At 35.2% G+C, this 15,516-nt stretch overlaps 1 protein-coding gene across 6 annotated transcripts in view; it reads left to right on the plus strand.

Annotated features, from left to right (window-relative positions):
- ARB2A (ARB2 cotranscriptional regulator A) overlaps positions 1-15,516 on the plus strand; it is a 450,108-nt gene that overhangs the window by 158,912 nt on the left and 275,680 nt on the right. The gene's annotated exons all lie outside the window — the stretch shown is intronic.

Here is a 15,516-nt window from a genome sequence, read left to right on the forward strand (position 1 = left end):
AATTGGTAATTGTAATATGGCCTCAGGGATAGAAGGGGGGAGAGGGGTTGTTACCTGGTGAGGGTGAAAAGGGTAACTATTGTATTGTTCTGTACACCTGAAACTAACAGTAAAAAAAAAAAACTGAAACTGTCTCAATAATCATTAGTAATAGAATGGTAATTCTAATTATTGTCTATAGTTGTCTAATTATTCTATAAATTTAATTCTAATTATAAATTCTAAATGTGCTATATTTACACAATAGAATAGTATACTTTAACAAGAATGAGCAGATTTACAACTACATGCTGCAACATGGATGAATCTCTCAAACTCACTGTTGAATTAAAAGAACCAGTTGTTGTGATTCCATTTACGTAAAGTTCAAAAATGAAGAAAACTAACCCATGCTGTTAGAAATCAAAATAAAGTTTATGCTTAAAGAGGTGGCTTCATGGTGGGGGCTTTTAAGGTGCAGGTAGGCTTCATTTCAAAAAAGCCTGATTGTTGGTTACATGAATGTGTTACTTTGTGAAAATTTATCAAGCTGTATAAGGATTAGTGCACTTTTCTATATGTATCTAATGCTTTAGTTAAGAATTTGCTAGAAAAAAAAATATTGGCTTAGAAGGTGTATCTGGAAATTTGGCAACTGGTACATTTGAGGGATAACTTACATTGAGATACAGCCAAAGCACACTCTAAGTTATCACAGAGTTGGGTTTTCTCCTCTCTCATTGTATTGTTTTCTTTAGTTGAAATACTTGCCATTCCTTGAACTTTTCCTGTGCACTTACATCACCTCTGCTCTTGCTTTTCCTTTAGTCTGAATGAAAGCTGCCTTTCTAATCTCTACTTATTTGGGATTTCTTAACATTCTTCTCACATGTAAGTCATTCTTGAGTTGTTGGAGGGATGATTTCAATAAGAGCAGTTTTTACCTACTGGTGTATCTTTTACCATATAAGACTTGAAGGTTAGTGTGAACGTGATTAGCTATACTTTCCTGGCTTCAGGAAGATGGGATGATTGAAGGTGCTACAGTCTGACTCCTCCTGGATAAGTGGGTCATTGTGGTATAAAACTTCCACTGTTGCCTCGGGTATAACCTCCTGTTTAATATCTTACTGGTTATTTCCATTGTCCTTATTGGAACTATTCAATAAAGGCTCTCATAAAAATGCTTTGCCATCATCTGCATATTGTCAAGCATATTTGCAGTCGTCTTTGAAATAATTCTGAATTCCATGAATATGGTAGATAGTGGGACATTTCAAATTCCCTTTTCATTAAGGAAGTTCATAAGATTCATATGCCTTTTGAGTAACTGGGGGGCAGCCATGATCTAATAAAAGATTAGATCTCATAAGGGATTAATATATTTCCAGACCTCTGAATCTGAAACTGGTTAAAAATCCCAAGATCAGTTTCCATCTATACTGGACTGAATCTGAGTGTCATTTCCTGTCTGGTCATGTAAGTATCAAAACCCTGCTGATTAGTGACGATCAGGCTGAGGCTACTGGTATCTCTAACAGTGTGATGTTTACTTGCAATACTCACCAGTCCACTTGTGGACACCCTCCACCTGCTATGTTTATGCCTGGTTTAAGAGCATATGTCAAGTGGCTTATAAATGCTATCTCCATTTTGAAGAAAATTAATTTGTACATACGTAGTTGATACAGTCATTTCCTTTCTATCTGATTCTATCCTAGAATGCTTCTGACAGTTTGTACCTTAAGCACTTCATTTATGGGAAGGTTCAATTTAAGTTTTAATAAATTCTCCAGCTTTATAACAGGTTTAATTTTTTGCATTTGTTTAGTTTTGTTTTATTTGTCTGGGTTGTAAGAAAAATCAAGTTATTATGTTGCTTTAATTTTGTAAGTTCTTTTAACAATATTTTCTAACTCCTTAGGCATGAAGAAGCCAACCATTCTACTTTCCTAAGGCAACTTGTTTTCTTTTTACACTCCATGCCTCTGGTGTTGGCACTCGTATTTGTACTAGTCTCTCTTGTATACAGAATTTTAGATTTTTACAGTATAAAGGTTACAGGCAATCAGCCAGCTGTCACATTCTTGAGGTCAGATACAACTACTATATATGAAATGCTCTGTTTTGGCTTCATACTACTTGCCAGATTGCTAAGCAGATGTTCTAGGCTATAATTCAGGAAACTGGGACCTCTTGAAACATTCCCTGAGAGTCGCTTTTGACATCTCTGAATCATTTATTTAAAGGTAATTAGTTCTAGTGAAAATGAAAAAGCATTGATATAAAAAGAACAAAATTATTTTACAGTGTTTGGGAGTTGTAGCATGATTAGAAACTTGATTCTGGATCTGTGTCTAATGGTAGAAAAGTATTAATTTTAATACAGGAATACATTACAATTAAGTACTTTTCCACTTTTTTTTTGCTTTTTTTGCAAATTTTGAGATTGATACAAAAAGGCTATTGAAAAAAAATTTTTCCTTTTTATAGAATTTAAAGACTACCAGTTGACTTTCTTCTACACTGAAGAATTTATAAGCTGCCTGGTTTAAATACAGAAAACGTGTACAAGGAGACTAAGAGTATTATTTTTTTCTTTAATATATCCCAGCACATGCCTTGGTATTTTTTTTATAAATCTCTTCAACATTTTTTGTCAGTACTGTAATTTTTAATAATCAATACAAAGCTCCCTTATCTCTATGAGGAACTTTTATTAAATGCTATTTTAAATCTGTAGTTATCTTGTCCTGTGTGTCCATCATTAACGTATCAATTGCACAATAGATTAAAATTTAAACTAATTAACCCATATTCTAAAAGTTGGAAAAATACATTTTTAAAAATCTGTTATAATGTGTTCATTTAGATCTCTTTAACCATATTTAAATAATAAAGGAGCTACAATACGCGTGTTCATATCAGTATATTTCATTTGTAATATGCATTGTGCTTTGAAGAAAAGTGCTTTACACAGAAATAGTCTAAGATCCAATATCTTGTTATTGGGAAAATTCTTAGGCCACCATATTTTTAAGGAAGGTGAGAATAAATAGTAGGAATAAACATCTAAATCTCATTTATATTTGCCTATGGATGAATTTGAATTTAAAGTTAATGTGGGTCCATCGGACATTCAGGGTACTCATAACAAACACTTCAATCAAACTAATGAAGTCTCAGTGGGAAAATCGAAGTCTAAAATCACCTCTGTTCTTCCTCCTTAAACAATTCTTTCATTTTCCCCATTTCATATTTTGGATAAATAGCATTACAATGAGATTGATGCAAAAGACCAATCTCAGCAGTTCTTCTAGAGTTATAGAAAAGTAATCAACGGTGTCAGTTTATAAAACTTACCCTAGTCTCCAAGCCTAAGTGGATATATAACCTTAACTTTCTGTGACTTCCAGTTCCTGCTGGACTAAATGTTGTATTCTAGTAAGAAAAAATAAAGGGTTTAGTAATGTCAATTTTAGAATTGAAACCCAAGCAGAGATTCTATGTCTGTGGAAAATTTGAGGGTTTCTGTAGATAAGCCATTATTTGAATAATTGATAGTTGAGTGTTAGTAATCTGTCTTTCTCTCCTCTTTTCTTATTTCCCTTTTCTCCCCTTCTCTCTCTCTCTGGCTTACATGTATACATTCACACAAATTACAAAGTCACAATACTAAGGTATCAAATGACTGTTTTGTCAATTCTAAGATGCACATTTTCTTTATATTTTAACTCCTCTGAAAATTGGGATGCTGCTATCTTTTCTCCACCAAAATTTAGAACCCATTGAGAGAAAAAGAGTCAGATTATAGAGATCAACATATTATCTTTATAACTGAAAAATGATAGGTTGGGGGATAGGTTAGGTCTACTAGCCAAATGCATTAGCGGATATGTCTCTCCAGAATTTGGCAGACTTACCCACAGGCCTCACCGTGTGAAGCTTATAGCACTCGGCAGCATAGAAGGATGTGTGCTTTCTGTGGGCAGCTGGCTGCCCAGGTGGGAGGAAGCTGCTCAGTCACGAGGCAGCGCTTCACCGGTCACGTGGATCACTACCCCTAAACCAGGGAAGAACCGGCACGAGGAAGGAGCAAGGCAAGAGTTCTTAATCCACGTGGGAACTGGTGAGCGAGGGCTGTGTTGCCCCTAACAGAGTGAAGCTGAGCTCTGTAATGCAGGTGTCACCCCAAAGCCAAGCCCCCTGCCATCCTTTTCCAAGGTCTCCTCATTTACTGGGGATGCTTTAGAAATACAGATTTTAAAATATGCCCTAGGAGCATGTTCATTTTTTTGCTCTCTCCTCCCTGTCTCTGAGCTCCTCAGCCTCATCATTCTATTCCTGTATACTTCTACTTGCTGAGCTCTCTTAGCTTGTTTCTTGGAGAAGTAGATCCTTTCCTGGCAGACTCCAGGCTCTCTTGTGGGGTGACCCTTTTTCTCTCAGTGATACACTCCAACATCGTGAATCTCCTGCATTGTTTTTGTCCCCTGCCTTCACGTGTGTTGTCCTGCTCAGATCCCTTGATAGGAGTTTGTTCGCACCTGGACCTCGCTGTTACCTTCACACCTCATCTTTTACATTTATTCTGTTGTACATCTTCTCCCCTTGGCCTGTCACATGCCTACCTGGGCTAATAGAGTTCACCTGCACCAAAAGTCTGTTAGTACTTAAAAAAAAAAAAATTCATTCAAACTACGTGTTGTTAATACCCTCATTTGGATCACACATCCTGCCTTAAGATTGGCTTCTTTCTTGAAGAATGAATATTGAAAAAACTCATATTTGCATTTTATCACATCCACCACAGCCCATCTGGAGTGAGCCATCAATCCACAGTGAATTTTTGCTAAGTGGGTTTTGCTACATGAATGACCCAGGTAAATGCACAAGAATGAGAGCAAAAGAAAACGCTTTTTGTTGTTCTCTTCAGAATGCAAGTTAAAATATGCCATGGTTGCCAATGTATAAGACATATTAAAATTATGCTTAAGCATTGGAAATTGAGTGTCTGAGGCAGGAAAAACATCTTGTCTGTCTATAGACTATGCAGGCATGGCTTGGCAAATGGAAGATATCTTCAATGTATTGCACTATATATTTTTGTACTGTGATCTAAGACCTAATAACATAAGCTGTGCTTATTAAGAAAATCGATGTCTCCACTCAGATAATTATGGAACTGATTCTGTAGCAGAAAAGAGGAAAGTCATGATACTTGGGAAATCAGAAAAGCTGGTCTTTAATTAGTGAAACAGGATTAGGGCTCTTCTTCAAAATTTACTTTGTCTTAATTTAAGATTATTTTCCATTGACTACATTGTAGATATGTTTTTCTTCTTAGGTGGTAAGAGATAGGTTGAGCTTCTTGTAATACTTATTTGTAGAATACTTTTTCATTGTCTTAACATATTTATTGAGCATCTGAGATATGACACCGTTTTAGATAATGGGGATACATCAGTGAACAGACCAAAATCCTAGCTCTCATGGAGCTTTTCATTCTGCTGCAGTATCATGAAAAAAGTGCTTTAAGTGTGATATAGTTTAATAGTTAGAAAATTGGTACTTTAAATAGAAATGCTGATATTTTAATATCTCATGGCATAGCACACTGTAGGTAGTCAGACATCATACATCACATCTCATGTAGGAAGGATGCAAAAACTTCTTAAAAGGTAATCCTGGAACTGGCATAGTGTCACTTTCATCATACTTTGTTGGTCAAAGCAGTCACAGGCGACTTGAGATTCAAGGAGAGGGGACTTAGACCCCACGTCTCAATGGGAGAAGTATCAAAGATTTTGCTGCCATCTTTGATGCCACACATCTCACTTAATGAGCTATGTGACTTAGGAAAGTCAGTTCAGCTGCTTGAACCTAGGATCCCTAAGCGAATCTATCTTAGCGTGTCATGGGGACTCATGTACTGGTCATTCTCCACCCAATATAATGATTCATTTTGACATGTTCTGTTTACAACAGCTTCAACTGGGATAAAATTGAAAGTTTGTCTTTCTCCAGGGTCTTTAAGAGAGTTGCTTACCATCACAGTCTAGTACAGTGCTGTGTGTATATAACATATTAAGGAAGAAGTGGCAATTATGTCACGTAGGGTTTTCTTAATATCAGGTATTTTCTGTGATCTGATTATCTCTAGTCATCATTCTTACAACTAATAGATACAAATAGAATAAGACATTACAATTTATATAGGTCTAAAGTTTATCATTCTGTAGGGGAAATATCTTCTAAGCATTCTTTCTTTAAATAACTGTACTTTTTGAAAAACTTAGAAATTTTTTCAGTTATTTCTTGTGTAAGATTGATCACCTTCATCTAACGATAGTTAAACATTCAGAGTCATTTTACATTTGATGACACCCAAGGTCTACACTCCTTGAAAACATGGAATAGACAATGTGCATGTGTGAGGATTAAGTGATTTCTTTCAGTGAGCTAAAGTGGACGGGGGAAAAACAGAGGTCTTCTTAGAAGCCTATGTGATTTAATACTTTGACAATGTTGCATGGCCAACCTAGTTTGGGTTACATGTTTCTTTCCCGCAACTTCCCTCCCAAGCTAAAACAAAACAAGGCTTTCAACACTAATATTTTATGGATATACTAACCCTTAACTATTTGTTTCTCCTATCTTGGTTTTCTTTCTCAGTATCTTCTGCCTTCCTGAAAACAATGGCTGGGAATATATGTATTGACAAATTAACCAATTGATGGTCTACAAGATTCCTTAACTCTTTTGTTGATATTAGAAGGTTTTCCAGTGGATTACAAAGTGGCACTTTCTCTGCCGTTGTCTCTGAGTAGTCCAAATAACCCATATACCATCTTCATTAAGAGGGTTCCCATTCATTCCTCTGGTTATCTATTGAGTATATATTTCCTGAGGGAATGCAAGAAGGCAGTGACATTTAATAGTTAAAATCTTGGGCATTAAATCTTGATTTTATAAAAAACTTGCTGAGTAAAATGGAACCAGTTACTTTCCTTTTGTTCCCTTCCTCCCTTCCTCATATCTCTTTTTTTTTTAATTTTATTTCTCTCCTCCCCCATATTTTTTGAACTATGATCTATCAAAACATATTAAAATGTCATTGTGTGCCTACAAGTAGAATAATCAAGCTTCTGTGAAGACCTCACCTCACACACACTCAGTCCATCCAAATAGTATTCTGTCTACTTTCTGTGCCTTCAAATAGTCATACCTGTTCCTATGACTAAACTTCCTAAAAAACCCCACAGATTAGATCATATCTTTCCATTGTTCAAAACTTTCCACCTTTTTTTTCTTTTCTTTTCTTTCTCTCCTTTTTACTAACATTGATAAATAAGCTTCTGTGTATTTGTTATGAATACATATTACATATATAAACTTCATTAACATTCATGTTTCATTTAAAGGATGCCTATGTGTACATTCAGATAGAGTAACTGTGTCCTTTATTTCTTCTTTTAAAAAAAGTCATTTTTTAAAATGCTGGAAAAAAAAAGTAAAACAATATGTACAGTCCCTTGCAATTAAAAAAATAAGAAATGAAAGCTTTGCTCCCATTCTTATCCCATGCCAGAGGCAATCTTGATTAACAATTTGATGAATATCTTTCCAACTTTTTTCTTAAAGTTATATAGATTTTAATGTATATATTCATTTGTGTATACATATATTTCTTATTCCACCAAACAAAATTATGGTCTATGTGTGTTTTCACTTTTAATTACTCAGCATGCTAAAGTTCGGTTTCCTCACGTGAAATAGGGGGCATAGCCGTACCAGCTCTCGGGCTCCTTAGGAAGCTAAGGAAAATAATCCATGTAAATCATTTAAGACACCAGCACAGAGGCAGTGCTTAGTCTTTATTTTGCCCTGACTTTGCCAACCCAGGCACAGCCCTTCAAGGACACTGTACTAAGCAGTTTATTTAGTCTTTAATAAAACAATAGAGAATACTGTGACATTTTTTTACTTGATTTAACATATTTCATATCATATACCTTTACATTTGTTTTCTTCCAGAGAGTCTCAATTATATAGAAAAGAAAAAAAAAAAGCAAATGTATATTTGGAGGTGTAGATGTTTCGAGAAGTAATCTCACCATCATTTTGTGAATGTATCTTTTAGGCCTTGTCCGTTTTATCTAGACAAGGACTTTCTAAGTAAAGAAGATTAAATGAAACTTTAATTTGACTTTCTAAGAAAAGAAATCACATTTGAAAGAGGCAGGACTCTTTGCCCCCACTTGCTTACAAGTAACAAGGAGGAAAAGGACAGAGATGAATTTATTTATTTATCTCATTGTTTGTAATTCTAGCAGTTTAGGGTACCTAATAGAAAATGAAGTGCTCTGGGCAGGATTCAAGGGTCACCTGTATTTTAAAACATCCTGGGTGATGACAATGTACAGCCAAAGTTAAGAATCACTGTTTTAGAGAATCAGGAAAGAATACAGAGAAGGTGGCAAAGAAAAAAAAAAAATCTTTAGTACTTAGTGACTAAGTACAAAGCAGGAGGGAAACCAAAGAACATAGAGTTTTAAATTTGGATGGAATTTACGATCTAGTCTAACCCCCTCATTTTAGTGATATAAAAAGTCAAGCAACTTGCTAAGCGTCACCCATCTGGTAAGTGGACACCACCTCCCTCCTTTCCACACACAAGCATGCACACAATTTTCCCCTACTACTGTACTTCCTTTCTCTAATTCTAATATTTTTTAGGTTGTAAGTTTGGTATAGAGTAGGACACTGGTGTTATCAGTGACAACAATTGGAAAGGTGGATTTTTGTTTTGATTAAACATTGATAAGCTTAGTTGATTGGTTTGAGAAAATAGAGAAATATCTGAAAAAGGAGATTATCTGTAAGCATTTAAGCATAAAAAAGTAGTACTCACATGTGAAACTGGGACCAGATTGACTGAGAATCATTAACAAAAAGGGACAAGTTAAAACCATAAATGTGGCTGAGAAGAGAATATAGAAAGAGGACATCAGAGGGCTGAGGGGTGAGTGTTTGGGAGGTGACCACGTTTGGGGGCTGCTGGAGGGAAATGAAAAACAGGAAAAGAGAGTGTGAATGAATCACTTTCTTATGCTGAAAAATAGAACAAGAATACTTTTTTTTTTACAGTGATGATCCGTAGTACACATAATAATCACTCAAATTTGGTGAATGGATAAGTGAAACAAAACATGATATGGAGTGGGGTTTTTGTTTGTTTTTGTAGAACACAGTTACTATGGAGTACTAGAAAATGTATGAGACTTGAAGTGAAGTATTCTGGCTTCCCATTTTTCCTTATCTCCTACTAGCTATGTAAATTATGATAAGTAGCTTAACCTTTTTGAAATCATTTTCTCATTTGTAAAATTAGAATAAAGCCCCTTCACAAAGTTATTCAGAGGATTAAATGGGATGATATATGCCAAACTGTAATGCGCTGTAGGAATATCATGCAACATTATTGGAGAAGTCAGTAGGGATTAAAATTTGGAATTTGACAAACCCAAGGTCAAATGCTGGCCCTAATAATGGTGCCCCAGTGCAGGTTACTTAACTTGTCAGAGGTGTATCAGGAAATGAAGATGATATGAATTCCTTTGTCATTTTATTGCGATCAATGAACATTAAAGAAGACAATGTGGGTTACTCACTTACAATGATATAGCTAACTTCAAATTTACATTAAGCATGTAAATTTGAATGATTATAGCCATTCAAAATAACAGTTCAAAAATAGATTAGCCCATTGTTTCTTTAATACTCAAGTGTGTCTAATGACACCTCCTTAACATATGAGGTGTATTTGGGCATGACACTAGAAAACCTTCAACAAAGTATTCTTCACAGCATATTGTTGCTTTGGCTAATCCTTTACAGCCTCTTTTGTTAGCTTCTTTTGTATCCGCTTTTTAAATATTAGACATTTTCAACATTTTGTTGTAGACCTTTTTCTGACCTCACATCCTCTCTCTAGGCAGTGTCTTCCACTTCATGGCTTCTATTACTGTTGACATTTAAAGCTCCCAAATGTGAATCCCTGCCCTAACTATTCTTCTGAACCCTGGAACCATATTTTATATTCGAGTGCCAACATGGCTCCTTGGATCTCTCGTTGGCCTCTTTATACTGATGTACTGACCCAGAGTTACCCACATTGCTCCCTTTGCTCTCTCCCTTGCAAACCTGTTTCCTTGTATTCTCTGTCACTTGTAAATGGCGCCAACATCCCCACCACAGTCCATGTGAAAAACCTAGGCATCTTCTATTCCCTTACTCCACACAGGTAATCAGTCACCAAATTTTGTCACTTGTACTTCTTAAAAGTCTCTTGAATTAATCTCCTGTCCATCTGCATTGTCACACCATAATCAAAGCCACCATCAGCTCTCACATGGACTACTAGATTTGTCTTATAATGACTCCACATCCACTCCCATTCCTTTTCAGCCCAACTCCACTTAGCAGCCAGAATGATCTTTGAACACACACATTTGATCATGTCAGTTTCCATCTGAAACCCTTCTGTTGCTTTCTGTTGTTCTCCCATGTGCACTGATTACCTGATTCTCAGCCTTTTTCTAGCACTCTCCCTCCATCTCTATATGCTTTGGTCTGTCTAACCTTAAGGTCTCAGCTTACGTACCAATTTTGTGGGAAAACCTTCCCATTCCCCTTACTATACCCCCTAAGTTAACCCCTGTTATATGTTCTTATGACACATTTATTTCTCCTTTGAAGCAATTTTCGCAGCTATAATTATCTGTTTTTCTCTGCTAGGAGGACAAGGGCTCTATTTGTCTTATCAGTTATTCCTGGCCTGTAACTTAATGCCTGGCCAGCATTCAGTCAATATTTCAGGGGAAAGAATGAATATAATGAATTTCCTGAATGCTGATCCCAAGAAGGGAAAGGATATATTTGTAAATCCTAATTCTCTGTTTCCATTTATGCTACAAATGGAGTCGTCCAAATGCTTATGTTTTTACCTTTCTTTTACTTTAATATTCCCATACTTTTCTTTGTAAAATTTCACTTACAGCTACTACTTGTCCTTGTCATTACCTATATTTATCTTGCAAGACCTTTGCCATGAATATTTTAAATAGTAAAGGAATTCCTTGAATTAATGTTGCTTTAGGATCTGCTTAGTGTAGAAAGTTTTTAGTCCATACGAGACACAAATATGTGGAATGTTTCCTCCAGCTTGCAAATTACTGAGGTCAGGAAAGTATAGCAGTTAGGCGGCTCTGGGCATAAAGCTAGTAATTTGTATTAACCGTCTGATGCTCAGAGCCAGAGGAAGCCAAGACAGATACTCTGGAAATTGCAAACTGATAGAACAAAATATGACTTAATGCTAACCTAATGAATGTATTCCTACTTTTGCTTCACATTGCACTTGAAATAGGTCGTATTCTTTTTAAAGTATAAATACCATCGTTTGAAAATACTATTTAAATTGCCTTATTAAACTTAGTAAAGCATAGATAATATAATATATTAGTCACTATTTTAATACATTGTAAATATACATTTCATACTTTCTTTAAATATAAACGTGCACTTGATGACAGCAGCTTTGGTTTTTATTTGGCATAAAACTAAATGTCAAGATGCATTTAAGTAGTAATTTTTTAGTTTCTATATCTTTCTTAGTTATTGCACCCAATAAAACCCTGTGGTTGACAATTTACTTCAGCCTGTTTTTCATGCTTATATACATACTATCAGTTTTTCTCACAATTCACAACGATAGAGGGAAAGTGTGTTCAAATAATAACATTTAATGTTCTTGCAAGAGAGAACTGAATCTTTTTTAATAATGTGTGGCACTACCTACAATAAAGACTGGTGAGTAATTTCTTGTCTGCAAAATAGGGGTAACACCTTGTGTGGTATATAAAGTAAGTACCCAGCACAGCTTCCTGTACTTGGGAACATTACATATATTAATAACACAGGCAAAGAGACATGCATATTACAAACAAATATCAAAAAAAAGAATCCAGCTATGATAGAACTCTTTCTTACCATACTGGCTTTCTAACCTCCCTCTGGGATGCTTCTAAATGTAGAATCCTATCATTGATCCTGCAACCCAGTGAAGCATCTTTCCTCATTATCATCCTCTTTCTCCTTTAAAGCCCCTACTTGGCAAACCTAACATGTACATATTAATTGAGGGTTTGGGGGATGAAGTAGAAAGGTAGTTCAATCATGAAGATAGTTCATTTTTCAAGACCATATCCAGTGCCTGTATTAGTAGTTCTCAGATGTTTAGATTTCATAGGTTTATGTGAAAATCATTACGTTATTGTTTTTCTCATTTCTTTGTGATCCTCATCATATATTCATGAAAATTTCTTCAAAGCTTCGTGAACTTGTGTTTGGGAACCACTAGACTATACCTTTATGATTACCTGGCTCAACCAAGAATTTTATCATGAATAGATTAATTATACGATGAGGTAAAAGACTTTGTTCCGTGTAGAGTAAAATCTTGATTACCTGGCACACTAAAGTGTCCCACATTGCACCATATTCAGAAGTAATACCAACTTATGCCTATAGTTAGGAAAATGCAACTTACCTTTGATATTCTTTACCAGGAATATGTTTAGGTCCACAAGATGGCAGTATTACCTTATAGAGGTAAACAAGTCAGTGGAGAGCAGGATTGCTTGGTTTTCCAGTGCAAATAAAGGTTGCGTTTGAATGCATCTGGGAAACTCAGGATCATTGATAAAGTATGGAAGACAGTGATATTGAAGGCAAGAGAACATCTGAGGAGAAAGTTGCTAATTTAGTAAATGGTTAAGTAAAAGTAGTGATCATGTCATGTTATAGGAAATCTTTCTCCCTTTTATTTCTGCTTTCTACTCCTGAGAAAGAACATCAGGGAAACAGATTTCATAAGATGGCCTTGACGTCATCCACCGTTTTTAGTCCAGTATCCTATACCATTTACATCTATAGCATAGAAATAATGTGTTAATTACTTAATGTTCAGTAATGATGACCCCAGTTATTGAGGCAGCATTAGATTATCTCACTTACCGAGGGATGTAACACAGTTTAGAAACATCTTCACAAGTTAAAATGAAAGTTTGGAGTTAAAAGGTTGTTCAGAATATCACCTGTTATACTATATGAATGAGTTTCTATATAGATCATTTTAGGTGGAAATTATGAAATTCATCTGGGTATAAATTGACTTAGTATTATATAGGTAAAAGGAACTATGATTCATCATTTCGCTTTTTCATATTTCTGACAATGTATCTTATTCTACTGGGTTGTCAGAAAAGTGATGATGTATTTTTGCAATGAAAAACAAAAAATATGTCGAGACTTTTCCGACAACCCAATAATTGTTTAATAATTTAAGTACTTTACTCAGTTCATCCAAATATATTTCCAAATCAGTTAAGTAATTTCAAATTCAGTCAGTGTTCACTCTCACTATTTAATCAAACACTCACAAAAACAACTTATTTTGAATGAGTCAGTAATTATTTTGGATGCTATATTTCAAAGTAAACTGCACAAAACTTAATAAGAAATGTGGATTCCTACAGATGCTTTTATCATTGTTGAACCTTAAAAATCATTGCATCATAGATTACTGTGATTTTAGGGCAGATTCAGCATCCTATTTTAAGTCCGTCTGTTCATTTCCACGTTATTTTCTTAGATAGTTCTCATAGCTCTATTAGCCATGGTAACAGAAATGTACATGGTGCTTACAAGTAAAATCCCGATTCCCAAACCCTACTTGACCATTAGTTACACCTTTTATGACAGCTGGTAAGACATAGCTGATTTATCAGGTTTTAGTTTATCTACTTTAGCTTCCTTTATGCACTGTCTTGATGAGGACGAGTATTCTAAACTAATGGGATTGACAACCTTGCAATGGGAATCTTCTGTGGAGGGATATTCTTGCTTAGAGAGAGGAGGATATTTTATGCAGACTGATCTTGAGAGTGGGGTTTGGTATGTGTTCCACACTCTGAAACCAAGCTCTTTCTAGTGTGTTATTAATTAACCCAGTTTTGCATTAATTTTGTGGGGTTAAAATTATTCAATATTGTAATAGTTTATTCACTGTAATAATTTTAAGGTATTTTCTCCTTTATATTAGACTTTAGCACAGTAGTTAATGTTGAACTGGCAACCATAAATTTTAGTTTACTGTACAGGCTTAAAAAGTGAATATGAAGAAACTGGTATGAATTAACCAAAAGAAAGTTACTTGGAGTAAATAGAAAAGCCGTGTTGTCTGGAAATTTTATCATGCCTTCATGCCGTAGCTTATATGAGTCTGACTTTTGAGAGACAGTTCTGAACCTGGGACAAGGTTAGTGCTCAAATAATCCATGCCCTTTTTTATTCATTTCTAAAGAGGTAGGCTATAGTCCAGTAAAACTGACTTGGAATCAGTTTCATTCGGCCCATGCTCAAGCTATTCTCCTGTGCAGATGCTGTTGTTATTGGCTCTAGTATCTGAGGAGGACAGAGTAATGAAGGAAAGTACAAGGTCGTAGAGGTAGGAAAGGAGAAGCTTGCAAGAATAGAGAAATAGGAGGTGATGCTAGTCTCAGCTGAACATGACTTCTTGCTCCCTAACCTTGATGCTGATAGTTCTGTGAAGACATTTCACAGCACTGGGAGACTAGAGCATTATAACTGACTGTTCTCCTGGCTGACTGAAAATCCTGTTGATTAGTTTAAACCCAGAAGGAGGTAGTTCTGGTCCTTTTGACGATAGACGCTTTACCTGTAGGACCGTTTTAGGAAGATAGAGTGTGGGAATGAGAGCAGTTCACCAGGTCTGCTCTCACCAGCCTTAGAATTAGGGCAAGGATTCAGCACCAGAAAAAAAAAAATGCAAGCAAAAGGGAAAATAATAAAAGTGAAAAGATGTTATTGGAAAAACAACCCAAATGCAAATTCCAAAGTGAAGTTATCTTTGAAAGAACTTTGATGTAGGTAGTTATGACAGTTCGGATATTCAAAGCTAATATGCTTACTCAAGCTCTCTTTTTAAAACTATCTTGCTTTACATGAAAAATGCATGCATAAAAGATCTTAGAGGTGTGGCAGATTACCTTTGGAAAACACAACTACATTCTAAAATATTATGTCGTGTTTAAGAAATATGAAGAATTCTTTTTTCTTTTTATTCTTATGAAGCACTTAAAAGCATATAATGAAATTCTAAATTAGCTTTTTTAGAAATCATGGTGTTTGATCAACAAATGCATTTAATAATTCTTCAAAAACATTTTATTTAGGATTTTTAGCATTTTCACATATCATAGGAATATGCCTTTTTCAGAACCAAAATAAAATTTCCATAATTTTTATGCCTAGTTGCACACTGTTAGGTTATAAATACGGTATATTTGCAGTGTTGTTTTATTTGCTTTGCAGAACTTTTTTAGGTAAATAGATAGAAACAAGCTACATAGTGGAGATTTAGATGGAAGTGAAATAGAAAGTCAAAGTGGA

The sequence above is a fragment of the Hipposideros armiger genome, unplaced genomic scaffold (assembly GCF_001890085.2).
Source record: "Hipposideros armiger isolate ML-2016 unplaced genomic scaffold, ASM189008v1 scaffold_252, whole genome shotgun sequence".
NCBI classification, from domain to species: Eukaryota; Metazoa; Chordata; class Mammalia; order Chiroptera; family Hipposideridae; genus Hipposideros; species Hipposideros armiger.